The sequence below is a fragment of the Mauremys mutica genome, chromosome 2 (assembly GCF_020497125.1).
Source record: "Mauremys mutica isolate MM-2020 ecotype Southern chromosome 2, ASM2049712v1, whole genome shotgun sequence".
Lineage (NCBI taxonomy): Eukaryota > Metazoa > Chordata > Testudines > Geoemydidae > Mauremys > Mauremys mutica.
In genome coordinates, this window is record NC_059073.1 from 113,974,330 (window position 1) to 113,999,305 (window position 24,976).

The 24,976-nt window shown below is 41.7% G+C and overlaps 1 protein-coding gene across 1 annotated transcript in view; it reads left to right on the top strand.

Annotated features, from left to right (window-relative positions):
- The first annotated feature begins 11,426 nt into the window (after positions 1 to 11,426).
- GMPR (guanosine monophosphate reductase) overlaps positions 11,427 to 24,976 on the top strand; it is a 62,711-nt gene continuing 49,161 nt past the window's right edge. The window contains exons 1-2 of the mRNA XM_045005427.1: positions 11,427 to 11,445; positions 21,095 to 21,191. The gene's annotated coding sequence lies outside the window, so the exon portion shown is untranslated. The remainder of the gene's footprint in view (positions 11,446 to 21,094; positions 21,192 to 24,976) is intronic.

The window sequence follows — 24,976 nt, forward strand, 5'->3', positions numbered from 1 at the left end:
TTTCATTCCAAATCCAAAGTAAACCAATTTTTGAAAATCAAAATCTCCTGCGAAACAAAATGACCTTTTATTGTCCTGCACTAAGAACTGGCACACTGGAACTGTCCATAATACCCAGATCTGCTTTGATTATTTGGTACATGTGAGACATCCAGATACCATTCAAAGAGGGCCTCTCATATCCTTGATATATGCCTTCATTACTATATGTCATCCTGAGAACATAATAAATATGGCCTGATATAAATGTGGATAAATATAAAAAAGTGCTGACAGCTGTGAAGGCCTTTTCTCATTTTATTCTTCTCACATGGTGGTCATTCATGAAAGTACTTCTGATTTTTTTTGCACAAAGATACTTTCTGTTTTTGATTTGGGGTCATGGCAATTTAGATGTTGCACATTATAGCAAAGTGGCAACTCTGCATAGTTAAGATTTAGAGTCACTCTAAAATCCACATGGTGGCTTGGATTGTCTTGAAAGTTGCTGTGCTACACAGGGCTGGGGGAAAGGATTCACATTTGGGATCCTTTGAACAAAGGGTTCCTGAAATGCAGTCCCCCTAAAAGTCATGTTTACAAAATCACCGGGTTCTTCTAACAGTTTTTGTGCATATCTGGGTTTTGAACAATGGCTCTAATCTTCTTCACACTGATTTTACTTGCTCTGGATTTATCTCAAGTATTGCACGCTACCCACTGCCGCTTTGGGGAATGCAACATTTCCAAAGCTTTACCCTGGGTCAAGCCTAACTGACAAGCCAAAGAGGGAAATGCACATGTACAGCAAGACTAGGGTTCTGTTCATGCCAGAAAGTTCACAGGCAGTCTTATCACAGCGACTGGATGGCTCAAGGTGACATGCTATGGCCACTGACCCTGAGCAATGCCTATGAACAGTGAATTGGAGCTGTACCCTTGGCAGTTTTCAGAGCATCTGTATTCTACATTTGAGTTCTCTGCCTGCATTCTGTAGGGGCTCCTTTTGGAAAGTTTTGCCCTGGTTTAAGAGCCAATATTTTAAAGTGCTCTAAAATCCACATGCACTCTGATTTAACTTTAGAAGTATTACCAAGGAAAATAGTATTAAACAGAGGTAAGATGAAAGATTCTTGTAAAGGTAATGCAATTATGACTCATGAGCGTCAATCATTTCCTGAACAATAGGACTGAATGTGATCAAAGGAAAGCAAGTAAGTTGTTAGGTCCTTTGGTCCTGGGGTTAGTGATAGACAACCCATTAACATGAGCTGCTCAGAACATTTTCAGATTTTCATAACCTTTTTGTTTCATAGGAACATGGGAATATGGGGGAATTGGAGAAGGGAGGGAGAAATAGGGGTATATGTTGGAGCAGGGCAGGCAATGTTGGAGTTGGGACTGCAGATCTGCCCCTTTGCCACCCTGACACAGCTACTGAGAGGCCAGCACACACTTAGACAATGACTTTTATTAGTGCAAGGGCTCATACAAGAATTATGTTTTTGAAAACTTAGTTTGATTATTAGAGCTTTGATGAAGAACTAAGTTTCCAAAAAGTGTAGTTTTTCTACAATCCCTCTATGAATAAGGGATCATCCCCAAAGGGATCTTTGCACCATGGGAGCTCATAAGTGCTGACAGAATGGTACCATAAGGAGGGGAAAGGAAATGGAACCAGCTCTGCCTTCCCCAAGCTCCCTTACAAATACACCCATTCACCTCAAAGTTCCTTCCCATGGCTTCTCCACTAGGCCAAGGGAGGGGGCTCAGTGGTTCTCCTTCCCTCCAATGAAACCTGATCGGGGAAGGAATCCAGGACTTTGTCCTTCCCCATGTTGCCTCCAGGATGCTGGATATTGCTGCTTTTAAGGGGAAAGGGAAGGGCAGAGACATGCAGAAGAGTGTGGGGAGGAAAGGAGAGGATCAGACCTGTGCACTGGGGGAAGTAGGGAGGCTTCAGCTGCATCCCCAAAATATACCCATGCCCCTCATTTTTGTCCCCCCTTCAAAATATGCCTTTACTGACTGTATCAGTGCCTGTATTATTCCTGCACCTTGTACCCAGATTCTCAATATATTGAGCTCCCCCACTGATGCCCATTCCTCTGTGGGTAGGAAGACTGGGAAGGGAGGACCAGGCTGTGCTGGACAGGCAGAGAGATGATCATGGGGCAGTGAAGGGAACAACATCAGTTCAGTACCTTCTGTGGCCAGGGTAATAGTTGTCAAGGAGCCAGAGGCAGTAGAGATGGAGAGATGGCCCGTGGAACATGAGGTTCTTAGAATTTTTTTAATGGAAATTAATGCCCCCAAGCTTTGTTAAGGCAGAGTTAAGATTGTCCAATGATGCTTCATCTCAGAACATCAAGTTCAGCTACACTTAAACCTCTGAAATCTAGGAAGTGAAGAGCTACAGTAATGCAAATGTAACCTTCTGAAAGTCAGGAAATACAGAACTACATGCCACCCCCACAACACAACCTTAACTAGGCCCTCTTTGAGCCGTGTCCCAATATGCCAACACTGCACATACTTGTACTCTGCCCTTGCAGATTCTACAGAACACTTCAGGAGTGGAGTACATGATCACTGTAGAACAGTAACACCTTCTCTCTGCTAAGGCAAAACTAGGGTTTAGGACAGGTATAGCGAACAGGCGCTACCTACACTTGGCCTACACTCAAACGCATGGCCTACTCCACAGAAACCATTCCAGACTTGTCAAATGGTACCATCAGCAAGGCCCATTCAGCCCCCTAAAGAGTGGCACAGCCCACTTCAGATGATGGTGCAGAGGAGAAGTTCATTGGCTTGTCCCTCTATGTAGGTGTGCCCTGGAAGGTGCCCCAAAAATACAGCCCCTGCACTGCCTTGAGTGGTCCTGGCATGGATCCTGAAAGGGGAGGCAGCTTCTTGTTCACTACCATTACCACGCATCACTGAGAGAGTCTGCCATAGCCTGGCCCTAAAAGTTTAGTAGACACTGGCCTGCAAGAAGCATAACAATAATTGGGACTATCAGCCATGTTACTGCCCTAGTAAACCAATAAGCAGCAGCGTACTCGAGCGCCTTGAGGCGTACCTGGAAACCCTTGTTAAAATTGGGGTGATTTTGCTGCCTCTTATAGCATTTAGCTTTTCCTCCCTATTCCCCACCCCTCCCCCAAGTACTGATAGATCATCCCTGCCACAGACAGCCTGGACAGTGGCAACAGTACAGCCTCCTGATTCAATGGGTGTGCTCACAGTGGCGAGGGAGACCCCTCCTGGGATGTGGTGGGGGAGTCAGCCCAGCTATGCATCCACCCCCATATCTTTACTGCCTGGAGACTGGGACACATGGGGGCATCAAACATCTCCCTTCATCACTCCACTGCTCCCTCTTGTACATTTTGTTCTTCAGGCCTCCGTAGCGGTGCATGACTCTGACATCATCACACAGTGACATGGCTGGCAGCAGCACCACCATGATGCAGGACCTGAGCTATGCATGGTTTCTTGTGCAAAGGAGTGAATGCAGTTCCCCATTTTGTGCAAATTAATCCATTCTCCAGTCCCTCTTTCCATTTGTCCGCAAGCATACACACCCCTGGGACAAGGCTAAGGAAGTTTTTGTTAAAATATTAACATATTTGGTATTACATCACTGCCATATAGTGCCCAGCTACCTATGCCCAAATTTCTGAGCAGCAGTCCACACAGGAGCTGATCTTTAGGCAGAAATCTTCCCTATCATAGCCCATGGTTTATTTGGCATTTTGCATTCTTACCAGAGCTGGCTGGGAAATGTTTTGTTCCTACAAAAAAAATTTCAAACTGAACCAAAATTTTTCATTTTTGTCAACATATTTCTTCAACAGTTTTCCAGTTTATGATGAAAATCGGAACACTTTCAGCAAACTGAAAAATTTTGTCTGGAAACTGAAAAATATTTTGTTTTCAGCAATTAAGACTTAAAAGTTTTTCAGTTTTTGGCCAAAATATTGTGGGTTTGTTTTTTTGACAACCTTCTCCCCACAAATTCTTTTTGGCAAAATTAGACATTTTCCTCTGAAATTTTCATTTGGATAAAAAAGCCATATTTAATTTGAAGAAACAAACAAAACAAACCAAAACCCCAAAAGACTCAAAACAAAACAAAATACACCTTTTGAATGAAAAAATCCATCTCTTTCTACTTCTTACAGAGGTTCCTATGGAATCACATATTTATTTGCATTCTTTTTCAGATGGCATATTATGGGTGATATCTTTTTCTTACTTCACTTTCTCAGCAGTACATTATTTCCCCTAGTTCTCACAGAAGATGGCCACGTTAGACGTTTGTCTTACATTTACTCTCCAGTGGGTGTAATCAGTCTTTGCAATGGAGCAATCCACCAATGAGATGAGAAAGCTAAAGGAGAAGAGCTGTCCTCACTGTAACCATATATGAATCCCCAAGAGGCAAGATAAGGAGAAACCAACTGCAGAGAAGGTTTCTTCCTTCCTCTGGCTCTTATATTACAAAAGGACATTCTTACCTCAGAGGAGTGTTTTTCAAAATTCAAGATCTTCTCTGGATCCAAGAGATGACAGCTGTACTTGCTGATGGATGCCATTTTGGATCACATAAAGGAACTTGATCTTAGCTCATAGAACTGGTGAGTGCTGCTATTTATATTCTTACCCAGCACCCTCTGTGCTAAAAATGTGGTACTACAGCTTCTTTTTGAAATGAATGGTGAACAGTCAAATACTTGTTCGACAAGGTGGGTGAAGTAATATCTTTTATTGCACCAACTTCTGTGATAAAATAAAAAGATATTACCTCACCCACCTTGTCTCTAATATCCTGGGATCAACACAGCTACAACAACACTGCAGAATACTAATTAGAATACTGTTTTTGTTTGATTTGGTCTGGTCTATCATGCCAGGTAATTATATTAGTGCTTCTATTGTTTTGTGTGCTTATGAATGGTTGGTGTCGATGACTGGGGAAGGCTAAGATGTCAAATTGGAAGCTATGAAACAAAAATATAACAACAAAAGCCAGATGGGAGAAAAGAGAGTCACTGGCTGAAACCAATGGCCTTTAAAATTAGTCTCCATCACCTAAACAAATCAGGTTTAACACAGCACTCAGACAGGTGCATTCTATGGCCCTAATCCTGCAATGAGCTCTGTGCACCTCCTGCATCCATGTGAATCTCATAGCAGAATCTGGGCATAGGCCCAGATCCTCGAAGATATTCAGGCACCTAAGTCCCATTGAGATCAATGAGCGTCAAGGGCTTGGATACCATTGAGGATCTGGGGCCTGGTGCTTTTGTTGGGATGACTTTCTGCAAGGTGATCTTAATTTTATTATCTGACTTTTTCTAAGTCACATTAATTTACTTTTTGTGGGATTTAAAATAAAAATACCCCTTTTATATAGACTACTGACTTCTTTCTGTGCTTCCTCTCCTCAATGGGCCTGATATGTCACTGCTTTTACCTCTTACATAGTCATTTAAACCCATGCAAAGTGAGTGTAAAATGATCCTAATTTGATAGCTTTTCACAACTGCTTTGGACAGGTGTCTGGGCATCATGATCTAGTGGAAAAGGCACCAGACTGGGACTCAGGAGACGTGACTATATTTCTGGCTTTGCCACTAACCTACTCTGTGACCTTGGGCAAGTTACTTCACCTCTCTGTGTCTGTTTTCCCTCCCACCCCTTGTTTCTCTTACCTTTTTAAACTGTAAGCTTGTCAAGGCCAGGATCATCTCTTATGTGTTTGTACAATATCTAGTACAGTGGGGCCTTGATCTTAGTTAGGGCTTGTTGGAAATAATTTTCCTAAGGTCTAACCATGATTCAGCTTCCTCACAAGCATTCCTTTATTAGTCCAAAGGCCACGAGGTGCTGATTACATCCAAAATACAAATATAAGTATATATGCACTTATATTCCATACCCTAGCAACAATACAGTTATATGCATTGGCCAAATACGTACAACAGGATCAGGCCCAGGCGATACTTCCAATCATAGCATGACTCCAAATGAAAAGCTCTGACAAAGAGTCCTAAAGAACCTTGCTTCTTATACACTATCCTAAAAAGTGATGTCATTGGTGGTTATCAGACCTTAGATAAGGCCAGATGAAGCAGTTTAGGGCTGGACACTGTCCTCTGCTCCAGTCAAGACAAGATTAATGACTGGGCCTCTTTCTTCAAAGTTTTCTTCTTATCTCATTTTGCCATAATTCTCCCTAACTACTGGGCTAAGCACTTCTTTCTAATAAATTAATCAAACCAATTATGTAGTGCACTTGGTATCCAATTAACCATGTTTTTCTTTATTTCTATTACCTCATCCCAAACCTTAAACAAGATAATGCTGGTATTTCAAAGGTCACTACAAGTTTAACACAAACAATCTTTCTGTCTCATGAGTTCATACGTTCTAGTCACATACTCTGGGCCTATCACTCATGCTAACATTCAAATGCAAACCCAGGTGTAATGTGAGCCTATAATCCCTACAGGGCCTCTAAGAGCGACTACACCACAAATAATGAATAATAATAAAACAGAAATAATTAATACTAAATAATAAGGGCTAAGCCAGTGGTGAACCAGGCCCACAGATTTTAAAGGCACCTGCGACCCACAGTTTCATGTTGCAGCTCTACTGTGCCAGTCTGCACATGAACAGCTTTTATGTACAGTTACTGGCACGATTATTTTTAACTCAGACTGGCTTCAATCTTGCAAAATCACTGCTCCTTAATCCTCAAAGCTTGCCTCAGTGAACAGATTTACTGGCATTGCTTCACTGCTGTGTTGGACGACAGGAACATTTAAAATCCAGTTTTTTGGCTCATAGAAGCCATTCTGTTGCTCTTGTTCTCAATGCCATTCAACCTTATTTTCTCAATGGAACACTTCACAGAGGTTGGGAATGGACCATGCTCAGTACTGGATCCTATCCATAAGCCTCATGAGTGCCGCTTTATTTTTGGGCTCTGGCGCCTTGTGAATGGCCCTTACCTTTCCAGGATTTGGCATGAAATGTTTTCTGCTTAGTCAGTAGATGCCCAGTGAAGCCTACTTCATTCAGCCAGACTTTGTACTTTCTTACAGTTTCAAGGTTTTTGCTATTAGCTGCAATGCAAGCCTCTGATCATGCTTCTGCCATGTATTTCTAAACACATATTCAAATGTCACCTCTAGAGTTTCCAAACTCTCAGACATTTCTGGGATACTTACACTGCAGATGAGCTATTAAAGAGAGATCACGTGAATCAACAGTATGCTGGACAAACTGTAATGTACAGTACACAGCTTCCAACATTCCTCCTTTAGCCGTATATGCCAAAGCCATTGATGTGTAGCCAGTCTAAAAAACAATACAGCATTGTCACTACAGTGTAACATTTTCTGCTCTACACAACAGGTAAAGCTTCTTTTTCATCATGTTTTAAATCTCCCAGGACTAGGAAGATTCTGATTTTGTTTAGTTGCACTGATATTACCATGCTACTCACCCAATCAGCAGCCTCTCAGGGTACCTGGTAATCACATTTATTCTTTTCATTCGCTCCAATTCAGTTCAGATATTTTTCTGGGTGGTTGGTTGTATGGCTGGATTAAAATAAAACAATACCTAATTTTTCCCATCCAGCAGCCAGAAAGGCATGGGGCACTACTCAGCATAAGTAAATTGGGACTTGTCTTTGAAAATGAAGTCATCAGTCCTGCAACTGCATGTACATTGGTGGGTCTAATGATTCATCTTCTTTTTTCTCGTCACTTCCCTATTTAGGATCAATGACTTTTAGAGCCTTCTTCCAAAGCTCATGACTGTATGCTGGGCTGTTTTGCAAATAAGTCTCTCTCTAAGGTCCGCTGATATCCAGTCCATGTACTGAACCTTTCATCTTCCCCTTGCTTGTTTTCCATCCACAATCATTACAAAGGCCATCCTTATCAATATATGTCTCAGGTCTCCACCGGACATGTGCATTCCAAAATAGCCTAGCCTGTCTCAACTTGTCTTCAGCTGGGGCAACCAACAATAGGCCTCCCACAACTTCATTTTGTTTCCTATCACAGTGCGTCCAATCATTTGACCTTGTCAACATCTTCATTTCCATGGTGGTGATGAGCATACTGATTTATTTTCTTGTGACTGGCCAAGTCTCTGTTCCATATATTAGGATGGGTCAAATGACAGTTTTATACACACTACCTTTTAACTTTATATGATGCCCCTGTTGGTGCTGAGCCCAATCAGGTCTGTAATGTCAGCCAGGTATTTCTGCTATTTGCAGGGCCAGATCCTCAGTTGCACCAGAGCCATATTCTCAGATTCTACATGAGCTGAGGATTTGGCTCACAGTGTCTTCAGAGTTAGCACTAAGGACATTTCCAGCATGTCTAGATTTAACCATGCTCTGCAGTCTAGTCTCTCATTTCACTAGGAGGGTGGTGAAGCACTGGAATGGGTTACCTATGGAGGTGGTGGAATCTCCTTCCTTAGAGGTTTTTAAGGCCCGGCTTGAAAAAGCTCTGGCTGGGCTGATTTAGTTGGGGATTGGTCCTGCTTTGAGCAGGGGGTTGGACTAGATGACCTCCTGAGGTCTCTTCCAACCCTAATCTTCTATGATTCTATAAAAGTCTTGCTCAACTATATAAGAGCTATTATTATTATTCACAGTGTCTGGGAATGGATGGAAGTTATGCGTCTGGCTTTTTTAATGTACATGTGAATCTCTCTAATGACATGGGCTTATTTAAATTAACATGTAAATAAGTATAGGTTGCTATCTTGCTTATTCAGCTTCTGTTAAATCCAAGTTATCAAAATAGTCTCTTCTCTGATGTCAAATTTAAGTGGATCTTACGTACTATAGGCAGCACAGGTAGTGATGCCTATAGTTAAGGTTGCCCGACACTTTTTATTATAAAATTCTAGTTTCAGATGTTTATAACTTTGCCAAACTTAAACCATTTGGGCTGAAATTTTCCAGGCCACATGTCTGTCTTAGCCTGAATTTATACAAAAATGTATCTGCCATTTCTTAGAATCAAGTTAGCAGAAAATATATTGTTTTGCCTAAGTAAAAAACTTCTTACGAGCTTTTTAATGAGAAGCTCTAGAGCTTCCATGCTTTGGACCAGGACTTGAAATTTGGCTAAGGGGTCACCCTGGTGCCTTGGCTGTCTGTTGCCATCCCAGTGAAAATCCTCACAAATTTGGCCAACTTATACATTTCGGAAAAATCTCAGTTTGCAAATGCTCAGTAAAGAGTCTGGCACTAGAGCTGGCTGGAAAATGAGTAATCCCTTCCTGCCAAAAAAAGGTTGCTTTTTTGAAAAAAAACTGTCATCATGGATTGAGTTGAAAACACCAAATTTTTCATGGGAAGGGATTTCCAGAAAAATTCTGTTTAGAAAGAATTGAAATGGAATTTTCCAGCTCTCCAGCTGCCTGGACCAGAGGGCTCGCCTCAATTGTTCCTGTGGCAGAAAGTGAAATTGACAAGAACCTCCCAGGCAGACTGTTGAAGGCTGAGCATCCAGGTTCTTTCCCTTCTGGCTCTCCACCGTCCCCACACTTGAACTTTTGGAGAGCTGGGGTGCTCAGCCTCCCCCACTCACCCTAAGCCTGGGACTGGGACTAGGATGAGTTGGTGTTGTGGATTTTGGGACTGGGATGAAGATCTGAGAGGAAGACTGGGATTGGAACAAGGAGTCCATAGGGCATGGGGGTCTGTGTGTGCGTAGACTGGGACAAGAAGATGAGAGGGGGGGAATGGGGAGACTGGGATTGAGACAAGAGCCAATGGGTGGGGTTAGGATTGGGGCTAGGATAAGGGCAGGCTGGAGGAGCCAGAGACAGAAGGGTCTGTATTCACTAGAGTATTCCTCTCAGAACCTGGAATTAATGCCACCTTTGCGCTCCATATGTCTGGACTGTGCTGTGAAACCCACTCTCAAAATGAGTGCCTTGTCTGCCTTTATTGGCTGGCCCCCATAGAGGATGACAACCTATTACAGTATTACTGTCCTTTACTCTGTTAGCTCAAGCAGAAGATCTGTGCTGTGGATCTAAAGGTTCTAACCCTGCTGATGACCCATGTGGGTGTTAATATGATGCTACATGATGGAATTACTCTTTTATCATTTTGCTTGTTGAAAAAGCTAGGAAAAACTACACTGCCACGAGTAAGGTCACTGCAAATTCTGAGGGATGAGTTCCTTTGCAGAGCACTTGATTGAGCTTCTATTGTATTTCATTTATTTATTTTTGCCTTTCTTTTCCCTTTTGGAAACTGCTTCTAGTTGTGCTAAGGAGAGCTATACTTCAGTTTCAATTTTACACCTACAGATTTCAGGGCCAGATCTTGGATTAAGTCCAAGTTGTGCTCAGAATAGTTCAGGCATATGGAGAGCAAAGGTAGCATTAAGCCATCTTGAGTTCAATTCTCATTCTGGGGCCATTTTGGTGCTAGTCTAATTCCTGGCATAATGCAGAGCAGGCTGAGGGCGTCTTTACTTTATCTGTCTGGCAATGGTGCCCCAGGGTCATTTCAACAGTCAGAGATCACCGAGAAGCCAGAACTCCTTGGCCATACTTCCTTTCCCTTAAATTGGGGGCCAATATGGAGGATACCATATAGGATGCCCCTATTCAGATGAAATCCTTCTTTTGTCAAGTACACTTGTTTCATGGCTGGGTTTTTTTCCTGGATGGACCCAGGCAAAGCAGACACTACACAACATGGAACATGGACTTCATTCCATACTTTCATATGGCTTTGATTGACAGTCAAATGTCATTTGCAGTCACATTTATTTATTTTGTGATGCATACTTTGGGTGCTGTAGAAATAATACAGAATTTAGTAATGACAAATTAGATCATTAGTGTTCTGAGTTTGTGCAGGGCTTAGCACAATGGAGCACAATTTGTATATAAATCAGTAGGTGAGATCACACTATAATATACACAATAATAACAAATGGATATAATACTGATCTAATGAATAGCAATTCTATAGCTATTAGTTCATTTAATTTTAATTATATGAAACGCTCCTCTTCTGTTCTCTAGGTACCTGAACATTGTTTATAAAGGAAAAACAGCCATATAGGGCTTTTAACATGTAAGCACCTTATAAATATTAGCTAATTAATCCCCTGTGAGGTGGGTAATTAAATGTTATCTCCATTTCACAGGTGGGGAAACAAAACAGAGAAGTTAAGTGACTTGCACAAGAAACTAGGTTGTGTCTTGCACAGAGGGCAACGGTCTCAGAGCTGAGATTAGAATACAAAAATATCTGAGTCTAACCAGACTCAAACTTGTAGAGTACACCTGACTTGGAATTTAGAACTTTTGTATCAATTCCATGTCTTTATGATAGTCCTGAACACTACACATAAGGCCTTGAATCAGTGACTCAGAAGACTGAACTCATAGGTGCTCAGGACTTCTGACTACTTATTTATGTGCCTAAATCAGGGGTCAGCAACCTTTCAGAAGTGCTGTGCCGAGTCTTCATTTATTCACTCTAATTTAAGGTTTTGCGTGCCGGTGATACATTTTAACCTTTTTAGAAGATCTCTTTCTATAAGTCTACAATATATAACTAAACTATTGTTGTATGTAAAGTAAATAAGGTTTTAAAAATGTTTAAGAAACTTCATTTAAAATTAAATTAAAATGCAGAGCCCCCTGGACCGGTGGCCAGGACCCAGGCAGCGTGAGTGCCACTGAAAATCAGCTCGCGTGCCGGCTTCGGCACCTGTGCCATAGATTGCCTACCCCTGGCCTAAATAGAGATTTCGGAGCCTATAGTTAGACTCCTGTATTTAAAATCTTGGCTACAATTTTTAAAATAAGTTCCATGGTTGATAGTTCTCACCCTCTTGAGATTTGCGAATGGCTGTAATGTCCTTCTTAGAACAAATACGTTATTTCTAATTCCAAAACAAACACCTTGTCCCAGCTGGGCCTCCATTCATAGGCACTTCAACCCACCTAAATCAGGCATCTTGTCCTCCGCCTCTTTCTATCATCACTAACTTTACCCAGCCCCCCAATAAGCCTCCTCCTCTGAGGGTTGGATTGGTAGGTGGTAGTGGTTTGTGTTATATATTTTTAGTGGCTCCAAATATTGTATAATCACTCCCTTAAATTTACCATAACTGTTTGTACAGGACATGCACATGTGCTCCCCCCCCCACTTCCACACCATTATGCATTATGTAATGTAAGACACCTAAACTTAAGAGAATTAATGTGCAACTTTATGGGCCACTCAGAAAATATTCTTTGATTTATGTGTATTGTAACATTCTGGCATTTAAAGTTTATTACATTAAAATCACTATATTTAGTATTATTTCCCTAACTTTTATTATTCCTTCTTTCTCTTTTCTATTCCTTCATTCTTTTTTTAATTCCTCCACATCTCTGTGGTATCCGTTTTTAATTAATCTTTCCAGGGTTTCTCTTTTGGGCTAATTCATCTTTCTCTATCCCAGTTCATCACCCTTCCTCCATATTCTTTCATATGTTACTCTTGCCTTCCTTTCCAGTAGTATTTCATCCTGTCTTTCCATCAACGTTCCCATCTCCATCAACATCTGACTCGCTCTTCCCCCCCCAACCACAAATTCTCCCAACCCCCTTTCAGGCTCTCCCTCCTTGTCTCCATTAACCTCAGTCTTTCCTCTCTAGTCTGCCTCTACACCCTCAGTCATCCTGGCCCTCCTGCATCCACCCACCCATTCTCACTCATTGTCTTTCTCACAACTACTCCTCGCTCATTGATTCCCCTCAATACACCTTGCTTCCTTATAGCTAACACACCTTACATTCTTCCTCATGTCCTTTATTCCTGGTTGAGTCCCTCTGCTACCCACAGCTGTCCCCCCAGCACTGACATTTCACTGTGGAAGCAGGGAAAGCTTCAATAAGGATTTGAAGCGGATTTTAATGCGTGTCAGTCAGTTAGCAAGAGTCAGGCCATACTGTAACCCTAATGACGTGAGACTTTTAGGAGCAAAGATAGTGCGAGGCGACAGGACAAGAACTGTGTACAAAGTTATTACGACCTTGCAATCACTAACCAAAATGCAGGCTTGCTTTTCTTAGGAGTGAGACAAATAAGATAAGCCTTTCTGCTATGTATAAACAAAATGTATTTGTTGCTTTTTACTGTCTCCATGATTGCTAGAAATTGTCTGTAACAAAGGTATAAAGGCTTGATGTAATTGTTTACCAGTTGAGAGACCTGTCCGGGACTGGGGTGACCCTGTGTCCTATGGCACTCTCTCCCTCCATTGTAATTACTGGAGAAATAATAAAGTATTTGATTTTGCTGCACCCAAACAAAAAGCAAGAACTAAGTTTTTCTCCGACAATTTGGGGGCTCGTCCGGGATGGCAACGCCCACGGACCCACAGACGGCTACTACGGATCATTCACCTTCGAACCCCATGGCGCCACATGAGAGGTATGAGACCTTTTGAAATCTCTATTGGGGTATCGGAGGAGGACTTTCCGTGAGGACGTCTGTCTCTGTTGGGCTCACGCCATCTGAACTTATTGACTGTGCAGCAGGATCAGATGCAAAGTGGTATTGGGGAGAGGCCCCAATAAGGTTAGTTTATAGCAGTACTGGGAACTGCTGAGTTGGCCAAGGTAAATGCATAGGTAAATGCATAAGGTAATGCATAGGTAAATGCATTAGAATGCACCGGTGCTGAGGGGTTTTTACTGCCTCAAGAGGGGTTGTCATACCGCCTCATGGTATTGGTCCGGACCAGGTAAAGATGCATCGTGGTTAAAAAAAAAAAAAAAATTTCTCCGACATCACTTACTGTTGGCTTTTCCATTCTTACTATTTGATCATTAGTCGGCTTATGTGGGCTTGGCTACACTTACAAATTTGCAGCGCTGCAGCAGGGTGTGAAAACACACCCTCTCCAGCGCTGCAAAGCGCCAGTGTGGTCAAAGCCCCAGCGCTGTCCGTTATTCCCCACACGGAGGTGGAGTACGGACAGCGCTGGGAGAGCTTCCTCCCAGCGCTGGCGCTTTGACTACACTTAGCGCTTCAAAGCGCTGCCGCGGCAGCGCTTTGAAGTGTAAGTGTAGCCAAAGCCTGTGATGGGATGCCTGTGATGGGCCACACTGAGAAGGCCACAATCAGGGCACACTGCAAGAAATAGGGCAGACAATCCCCCAAACTGGGGATTTACTCTATAATTAGATTCCCCAAGCCAATAACAAAAGAGCTTCTGCACTTCCACACTGGTTAACCAGAAGCCGAACACAGTCCCCTTTAAGGATTCCAGTCCTTGGCTCCCATCCAGACAACCAAGTCTAATATAGTGAGAGGTTACTGAAAACCCATTTCACATGTGAGGTTCTTACTGATCCCAAAGGATCAGACACTTACCCCAGATCAATATACATCTCAGATCTTACCCAAATATCACACTACTACCAAATAGGGTGTCCCTTAACTATCTCACCAAGTGCTGTGGGGATTAAATAGCTAATGTTCATAAAGTGTATTGAGATCATCAGATGAATTGCACTATAGAAATGAAATGTATCATCAATTATTGTACATTATTTGATAGTTTTTTTTAATAGTTGCTGCCAGACATTTGACTTATGGTTACTTTCTAATCTCGATTACCCCCAAGTTTTCTTTCTCATCAGTATCTTCCTGCCACTTGTGATCATGTAGGTGAATCCCTTTTGCCATTTTGAACGGCCCGACCCTAGTCATATTCAACGCTTGCTCTAATAGATCACCTGAATTCCTCTGTCACAAGGATGTTTTTATATGCTCCTCAGAGGGAAGGAAGGTGCTATATAAATGCCATTTTGTATTAATTATTATTCTCTCATGCTGGCAAGAAAGCAGCATTGCTGAGTTTCTGATCACACACATTGAAAGGCAGGGCCTTAAAAGGAAATGCAAAAGTGCCCTCTGGTGGCTTCCCTATTACAATACCTAGGTGCCTACAGCTGGTGCCTCATGCAGAACCTAGCAGACAGGAAACAGGAGTAGCAGATTCACTGGGTAATTTAACTATCTCATGTCACATCACAACTTGGCAACTGACTTAAGGGAAGTGGGCAGGTGGCTGCTGGCATTTGGATACAGCCTGAGATGCAAGAAGGTTTGCAACGTACCTTAGTTCCTCTTTTCTTTCTTTGAGGAGATGAGCAAAAATAAGGCCCCTACTTCTTCTGGTGTATGGACTAATGAGGGCTCTGCACTACTATGTATATGGTGCTTGTAATTGCTGGTAGCTGCACATTTCATGACTCCAAATTATATACTCCACTCGTATAGCCTGTGGGGCTTATGGCAATTACCAGCTCTGCCAGCATGGTGCAAAGCGGACTGTACATTTTGTGAGCATAGGAGAAGTAATTCTCCAGCTGTGTAACAGTCAGAGCTGAAGGCTCAGGATCAGTGACATACGTTTAGTCTGATTTGTGAATTTAGCTGTAGAATTTTTCAGGAGCAGAAGAAAAACTAAAAAATAGGAAGGGAAGAGATACTGATCAGCAGTCAAGTACAACAGTCAAGCCTGGATGACAGCAAGGCGTGAACTAACATCTTATCCTGATAAGATGAAGCCTGGAAGTGTTCCAAAGATGCAATAAGAATTCTTAAACTGAGGTTATAAGCTTGTCAAGGGCATTTCATAGTCAAAATAACACCACGATTTCAAACAAGTATATCTGCCAGGGGACCAAGTTTGACCTATTCAAGGGCAGATTAAGTGTGTGTGTGTGTGTATATATATATAAATTTATAAAGTCCAGATCCTTCAGTGAAGCTACACCGGCACCAACTGATGATCTAGGCCACGTTTCTCAGGAACCGGGGTCCCACTCTGGACTTTCTATGCCTCCCTATTCCTTAGTAAATGAATAAGAGCATTGTGGAAGCACTGTTCCAGCCAGTGGCCTTCTGGAATGGGGCTGTCCTCTGTGAATTACACTTCAGAGCCGACAAAACCTTTGCTCTTTGGTCCGTTTCTCTCGCTCTTCTCTTTATGATAGCAGGCAAAATCTGCATTTCCCAATCACAAAAACTTGATGCAATTTTTTTTTCTAGTTTGGTCAGCAATACAATTTTTTTTATCCATACACAGGTCCACATGAAATTTAAGTAATAAGTGTAAGTAAGCAAATAATACTGTCTTCTTGCTCCTGGGATAAGAGGTGAAAGATTTGCAGCTCAAACAGAAAAAATGTAATGAGTAGAGATGAGCTTGAGCCACCAAGATTTGATCCACGGCAGAACCTTTCCAAAGTTTAAGGGATCTTCAGATCTGGAATTTTGGTTTGGACTCATCTGTATTAAACAAGGTAACAAAAGTATCATCAGTCATTCATCACATACTATTTTTTTTTAAGTCTCAGTTGAAGAAGAGCTGATAAAGAGAATAAGAAACTAGTATCAGTTTTCTATATTGTACCTGAACTAGATCTAGTAAAAAAACCCTCCAACAACCTATCTGCACAACAATTTTGAAGTTGTTTTCATTTCAAAGTGTTTGAAATGGACTCCTTTTTTGTTTTTAATTTTTTTCACAATTTTTTTAAAATACAAAGGTCAAAATGGTTATATCACCAAAACTTTAGTTTTGAATAATCAAAAAATTAGATAACCATTCTGATAATGTTTTCAATAATATTTTTGTAACATTTTGAAAAAACATTGAAAAAAGGAAAACATTTTTGCAAAAAAAGTTGACAGTTTTTCATAAAAATAAATACTTTTGAAAAAAAAAGACTATTTTGACAAAAATAGCCTTTTCTTTTAACTATTTTGACCAGTTCCAATTGAACTTTTGGAGCTGAAAAGCAGAGCACAGATAAAATGGGTCTGATTCTGATCTGACCTGTATCAGTTTTACATAGGGGTAACTCCACTGGCTTCAACAGAATTACGCCGGATATATATTTATGTAAGTTAGGGGAGAAAGAAGCAAATGTCTGTTAACATAGTGGACATTACACGAATAGGAGAATAATCTACTGAGGAAAGGGTCTTTTTGCTGAATTGCATAATAGTTATGATTCATGCAGAGATCAATTCGTGACCAGTGAACTAGACAAATTTTTCAACCGTCCATTTATTCACCTCACCACCAGATGTCAGAGAAGGCACATACACCACTGAAAGATGGCAACTACATTTTTTCCCAGCCAGGGCTGTTATAGATCATAGATTCCTGAAAAGCTGTTGGTCTGCTAGCCAATGTATTAACACCTTACAGCAACGTGTGTGGGCGGAAAGGAGAAAGGTAACCAAGGCCTGAATAGAAGAGGCACTAGCAGGAACTGAATTCTGATGAAAATAATCAGGTCAGTGTATTTAGGACAGAAAGAATAAAGATAGTGAGTGGTGGAGGAGAGGTAGTGCCCTTGTCCAGTGTTAACCCTTTAAGCCCTATGAGTCACTAGCACATCCCAGGCTTCTTAGGATGAAGTGTCTTTTGGACTGGATGGATGCCAGCAGTGGCACTTGACATTCCCTTGTTGAAAGACCAGGAGGCAGCTCTCGGGATGTGGTTTGGAACAGATCCCCTTTTCAGTTGTGTTTACTACAGTAGTGGCTGCAGCTATAATAAAGTGGGTCAAGGGAGGGGACTTGGAGGGAAGAAAAAGAGGTGTTGGCTTGGCAGCTAACTGGAGCTAATTATTCTGTTTCCCAGAGGGCTGTGCAGAACAGCTCAGGGAAGTGATTTTATGTGGCCCCTTTCTGTTTGTGAAGAGAACGAGCTGCTTCTCGGGTAGCCAGAAGGAGCTGATTATTTGGTTTCCCATAGTGCTTTGCCTACACAGGACAAACCTTTCCTCTTCTAATTCAGCAGATGGAAGAAAAGGAGATAAAGGACTCAGAAGCCTGATGAAGAGTCCTCACTCTGGTCCTTGTTATTTCAGGACCAACTCAGGCTTTGTGTTGAGCTGAAGGAGAGCTGACATGGCAAGGGGGAAATGGAAGTTGAGCTACATCCAAAGGCTAAGGCCGCACACAGGAAATACAAGGGATGTGGATGAGAAAGCCAGTAGGCAAATCAATGATGCATCTTGAGAATAACCATTTCTTTATAAGGATTGAGCTAACAGAACTGTGATTATTAGTCTGCCTGGAGCAAAAGTTCAGGCTATTACTGAGACTCTTGACAATTTAATCTGGGGGAACTCGAGAAGAAAGCAAAGGATATTAGCAGTGTGTGTACTGGAAAAAGCAGATGAATAATATCTTACATTTATATCACGCCTTTCATCCCAAAAGACCCCAGTGCACTTCACAAACCATACACAGAAACTACTTCAGCCTTCACTGAAATACAGCCACCTGTGGGGTGAAACGTGGGAACTGTTTAACATCAGAGAGCAACACTATTATGTAGCAACTGAGGCCAGGAGAGATATAGATGAGAAGCAATCAATACATAAAATAACAGGCACCTTGCCGTGAAACAGAGGAAAAAAAGCACTACAATAAGCTGTGTTTTCTATCGTCTGTTACCACCTACTGATAAGGTTTGAGGAAGCAAATCATTAACAACATATAGCCCAGTGTTTCCACCCAGCAATTTCAATTTGTTTAACTTATTTTTAGTGGGATGCATTTATCCATCTACTATTTACATGTATTTAATTTTGTTTAATATTATCCAATTATGACATTTTTGTAAGTGTGACGTTGAGAGAGAGAACAGCTAAAGAGGATTTCTTTCACTGGGAAAAGGTGGAGAGCAACACCATGGGTTCGAGCCACCACAAATGCATTTGACCTTCTAAGTGTCACAGGATGATCTGTAACTGTTTGATGACAGGAATATTTAAATAGCCTGACTAGGGTGTTAGGTGTGGGCTAGTATCTAGAGCTGTGCTCTTGTAAAAGGCTTATGTGCTAATAAGTTTTAGTGTTACGCAACATTGCAAAAATTGTTGTGAACATTTACAAGCCCAGGCAGAAAATCTATTATTTCCATTTTATCAGGATGAGTGAGGAAAATGAAAATAACTAATGAGATTTTACCCACTCTGGGAAGAGATGGATAGCATTTTGATAGGTTGTTTTAAGAATAGTTTTACCTTTGCTGTTAGGGAATTATGGGTAAGGAACTAGAGAATAATAATGGGAACTAAATTAGTGTTAATCTGAGGCCTGGTCTGCACTAGGGGAGGAGGGAGGGGGAGATCGATCAAAGTTACACAACTTCAGCTATGTAAATAACGTAGCTGAAGTTGACGTACTTAGATCTACTTACCACGATGTCTTCACTGCGGTAAGTTGAAGGCTGATGCTACTCTGTCAACTCCGCCTGTGCCTCTCACTCCGGTGGAGTACTGGAGTTGACGGGAGAGCGCTCGGTGGTCGGTTTACCGCGTCCAGACTAGATGTGATAAACCGACCCCCACTGGATTGATCGTTGCCTGTCGATCCAGCGGGTAATGTAGACAAGTCCACAGTCTGTGTGTAGAACTGGTAACAAGATAGCATGGGGTAGGCAACCTATGGCACACGTGCCAAAGGTGGCACGCGAGCTGATTTTCAGTGGCACTCACACTGCCCGGGTCTTGGCCACTGGTCCAGGGGGCTCTGCATTTTAGTTTAATTTTAAATGAAGCTTCTTAAACATTTTGAAAACCTTATTTACTTTATATACAACAACAGTTTAGTTATATATTATAGACTTATAGAAAGAGACCTTCTAAAAACATTAAAATGTATTACTGGCACGCGAAACCTTAAATTTTATAGTAATAATAATCCATTATAAGAATGTGGTATCTGTTGTCAGTAGGTGGGGCTATTGGGCATCCAAATTAACCTCTTTTTATAATGCAGGGTAAACTTTGATGAAAAACATTAATAGAGATTATTGCACAGACTCCTCGGATAAGATCTTCTTTTTAGTTTTAAACTTGTATTAAGATTTTCACACAAAGCAAAAATATAAAGGAAAAGGCACAAGATGCAGACAATGTGCCACTTAGTTCCAGAATGCTTTTATTATTAATGAATTACTATTAATTTATTTTGTTTCGCACAGACAGCATAGTGTGCTCATTTTCACAGAGACTGGGCACAAACCCATAGAAAAAATAATCTGAGTTAAAACTCTGTGTCCTGAGCCTTATTCATAAACAATCAAACCAAACCAAACAGGGATTTTGGATTGGATGGAAACAAGCTTTCAGTATTTTAATCTCTTTTCCCTCAGTGGATTGAGCAGATCTCTTTCTCAATGCACCATGAAATCTTGTAACTGCCTTGCTCAAGGAAAACGAAGATTGGAGGCTGAATTTACAACTCAATAAAAGCCATGGAAGAAAAATAATTCCATAGGAAATAAAAGAAGACAACAATCTTGTATAAATACTATATAGTATAAAAGCAGACAGCATGTTGTTATAAGTTATAAAAACTTAAAACAATATTAAAAGGCAGACAGCAACATAGCAGAAAAAGAAATTCAGACTTAAGACTGTTATAGTATCATTAATTTCATATTATAGTATGTACTGCAGTGGTCTCCAAACTTCTCTGTCCTTGGCCCCCCCTTACCTAGTCCGCACCCCACCTGGGAGCCACAGTCAGGATCCAGGGCCAGGGGCCACAGCTGGGAGTGGGGCCAGCACTGCAGCTGGGGCCTCAGCTGGGAGCAGGGGATGCAGTCAGGGCCACAGTCATGGCTGGGAGCCAGGGGCCGTGGCCAGGAGCTGTCACTAGGGCTTGGGACAGGGCTGGAATGGAGCTGGGGGCAGAGCTCCCTCCCTGCCCCCTGTGGGGGCTGGTCCGTGCCCCACCATGCCCCCCTGAACATTCCTCCATGCCCCCCTAGGGGCACGCCCCACAGTTTGGGGGCCACTGATGTACTGTAAAATCACCACAGATGCAAAATTCCCTCCAGCCTGACAGTGTACATTGACTCTAATATTATCCTGTCCCAACAGGCATATCCCATGGATATAAGTTCCTAGGGGCTTTCTAAGAATGGGTTTAGGTGCAAATATACATTCAAATCTGCTGCATTGAACTCAAACGTTTCTGTGTTTGATTTGGCAGATGTTTCACCTTGTGAAGTTACGATGCAGAGTCACCACATTGGGATGTGTTGACACAAAGTCGTACACCTGCAGAGCAGGTGGCAGGAAGAGTTCAGGTTTGCAGAGCTCCGTGTTCAGAAACTCAGTCCAAGCCCCTCTGTGTTTAAGACCTCCACTAGTTTATCTCTGAGACTGAACATTAGTCCAACAATCAATCTTTTATTCTTATTTGAGAATCCAAATTATTACTTGGTGAGAAAGATTTGTTACATAGATTATGCTGCATCTCATGAAAATGAATAACTGTGTGCTCATCCCTTCAAAGAGGACTAGGAGCCAGGACTCTTGGCTACTTGTCCCAGCTCTTCCACTGACTTGCTATGTGACCGTGGCCATGTAACTTAATTTCTCTAGGCAAAATTCCACTCTGGTTTCATGGTTACAATTCCTATTGATGTAAATAGGAATCTGTGCCTGCTGTATTTGTTGTCCACAGCATGCCAACTTGGTGTAAACACCACTCATTTTGCATACCTACTGAATGTCAAATCACTGTAAATTACACTGCTTTGCCACTTGCATCTGATGAATTTACATGTTGGGGTTGCTTCTCCACCAACAGGTGTAAATCAGGCAGAACCCCCTGAAGTCAATAGAGTTCAACTGGTATAAAACCAGTATGAGATTGTAATCAGGATACCAATGTGTAGCGTAAACAACGATTTACTTCATCCTGGCATTCGGCCTTCTGTACCTTTCTCATCTGTAAAATGGGTATAAAGCTTCATTAGGGTGCTGTGTAGCTTAATTAATTAAAAATGTTTGTCAGGCCCTTTGAGATCCTCAGATGAAAGCAGTGATGTGTAGTAATTACAAAGTTAATAAATAAATAAATATAATATAATTAGTATAATAAACAAAAGGACTTACTCCTCACCATGTAGTCTTGTAAACTTGTAGGTCCAGGTCCTGGCTCCATGACCCCTTTGGACAACTTCACCAGTGCAAAGGGGTTGTAAAGCTGGCTTACCCAGCCATCTAAGGATGGGGAAATCCCCAGGTGCAACCTTTGCAATCTCCATAGCAGGGGGTTGGGCAGGGAAGAGATTGGCCAGAGCATTTCAGTGCTCCAGTAATGCCCCTTAGCAAAGACTTGGCTTTGGCTAGCCCCAAGACTGGATATGCATAACAGTAGTCTAAAGCCGATCATGTCCGGTGCTGAGCACAGGTCGCGACCAGACATGTCAAATCTGCGAAAAAAATGCAGAAATTGGGCTTGTTTTTGGCTTAATTGGCATGTAAACTGCTTGTTGGCTAGTTTTTGGCTTGTAGCTTGTTGCGTCTTTTTTTTTTATTTTATTTTTTTGATTGGCTCCCGGCAAGCAGGGGCAAGGGGGCGCAAGCTGGGGCAAGGCGGGGAGAGAGTCAGGAGTGCACAGCAGGCCCACCAAGGTCCCAGACTGCATGCTGGGGTGATCTAGTCCCACAGAGTGTTGGGGTTCTTAGGGATTGGCTTGTTTTGAAATGAGATTAGCTTGATTTTTGGCTTATTGTGAAAGTCGGGGTGCTTATTTACCATGTGAAAGTTGGCAACTGTGGTCCTGACATGAGGACCAAGTCCACAATTTTACAAATAAGTTAAGAGAAGTATCTCAATGCATCTTTTGTGACAATCAAGGCCTGGTTTTCTGTTGACATTCTCATTAGTCATTCAGTGCTCAGGAGTCTCCAAAGCTCTGAAGCACTCAGACTTTGCTAGGATTGTTATCCCATGCATTTTTCAATATTTTGGAATCGCAACTGGCTGATGAAGAGGTTAATTTGCTCACTTAAAAACAAACTGAAACTGGATTCAAAGGAGTACTTTTTATGCAGTATATAATTAACTTGTGAAAATACTTGTCAACAGATATAACTGATGAAAACTGCATAATAAGATTAAAAAATAAACAGATATAAATGAAAGTGGCACCTGGACCAACCTCCTAGACCTACACACACCCAGTTTTAGGGTAATTCAGATCAGAATGTTGCACCTGACCCTGTCTATAAAATGGGCCAGATCAAAACCCCAGGCCTGCAACACCCTGAATTCTGGGAGGACTTCAGATCAGGATCTGAAATATGTGGTTTAGGCTCGTCTTTACTATGAAATAAATAAGCATGTGTAGTTACACCAATGAGGCTAAAAATCACAAGGGCCAGTACTCCTCCAGCTTCAGTTAATCACCAACTGGAGTAAGGAAGATGATTCTCTCTGAGCCAGAGTGTTGCACATTATTATGATGCATTTTTTCACCTTTCTCTGAAGCATGAGACATAGAGAAATGTCAGAAGACAGCATACTAGATGAGACTGACCATTGATCTTTTCTGATAAAGAAGTTCAGAAGTTTTCTTCCATCATGCCACTCCCAACATAAAGGGCTAACTTGAGCCTTGGATGTATAAACAGGGGAATATCATGTAGGAGTAGGGAGGTGATATTATTTTTGTCAACAGCAGTGATGACCACTACTAATTGAACACTGTGTCCTAGCTAGTGTCCACACTTTAAAATTGGAGAGAGTTCACAAAAGAGCTACAAAAATAATTAGAGTTTTGGTAATCATGTCTTAAAGTGAGAAACCAAAGAGCTCAATCTATTTAGTTTATCGAAGAGATGACCTGTTCACAGTCTATAAGTACCTACGCAGGGTGAAAATACGTAATATTAAAGGGTTCTGTAATCTAGAGAAAAAGGCATTCAAACCAGAAATAAAGGACAATTTTTTAACAGTGGCAATTAACCATTGGAACAGCAAACAAAGGGATATGTGGTAGATTCTCCATCATGTGAAGTCTTTAAATCGAGGTGAGATGCCTCTCTAAAAGATATGTGTCACAGGTTATGCCTACACTGCCCCACAGTTCAGACTATGGGGTGTATGAATAGCAGTGTGCACCAAAGTGCTGAGTTGAAATGCCTCTGTGTGGATGCTGCAGGAGCGAAATAAAAGGTTCATGGTTCACATTAACGTAATTCTGTTTGAAGACGATTACACTAATATGAACTAGGAACTTTTAAGTTTGCGCCTGCAGCAGTGGTGCTGGAACAATTTTTATAGTGGGGGTGCTGATGGCAGAAACCATGTATTTGGGTTGTTATTACTACTTCAAGCCAATGGGTGCAGCAGCACCCCTATTTCCAGCACTTATGACCCACAGTGTCCACATGGAGGACTTACAGCACAGCACTTTGGTGTGCACTGCTATTCACACCTCCTAGTCTGAATTATGGGGCAGTGTAGACAAGCCAACAGTTTCAGTGTAGCTGCACCTTATTTCCCTCTCTCATGTTGGACACCCCAAAAATGGAGACACCCAAAATTAGTGGCTACTTTTGAAAATTTGGTCCACAGTGCTCAGCAATATTGATTTATCTGGGAGACACCAGCAACCACTGCCATAAGAGCCATGCTGAGGGCAGGGGATCTGCTGGGCTGTGTGCAATTTGGAGATAAAGAAGGCAGTGTCATGTGGCTGTGCAACACATCTGCTTTTTGCTTGGAAAAAGAAGCCAGTGCTGAACAGCATGTTCTAATCTCCAGCTATGGGCAACATAAGCTTTATATTGCTCCCACCAAAATCAGAGGCAAAACTGCTATTGACTCTAGTTTAATAGATCTTTAAGTCCAGAAGGGATTGCTCTGATGAACTAGTGTGACCTCCTGTATCACATCATAGAATTTCAGTCAGTTAATCCTGTACTCCGCCTATCTTAATGGAAGCAGAATGGGCCCAAAATCTAATTTCTTTGCGATGGAGCTTTTTTTCATTTAAACTTGTCTAACAGCTCCTAATATTTTAAATAAATAGATAATAAATAAGCCAAGTTTCAGCCTAATTGATATTTGAGAGGG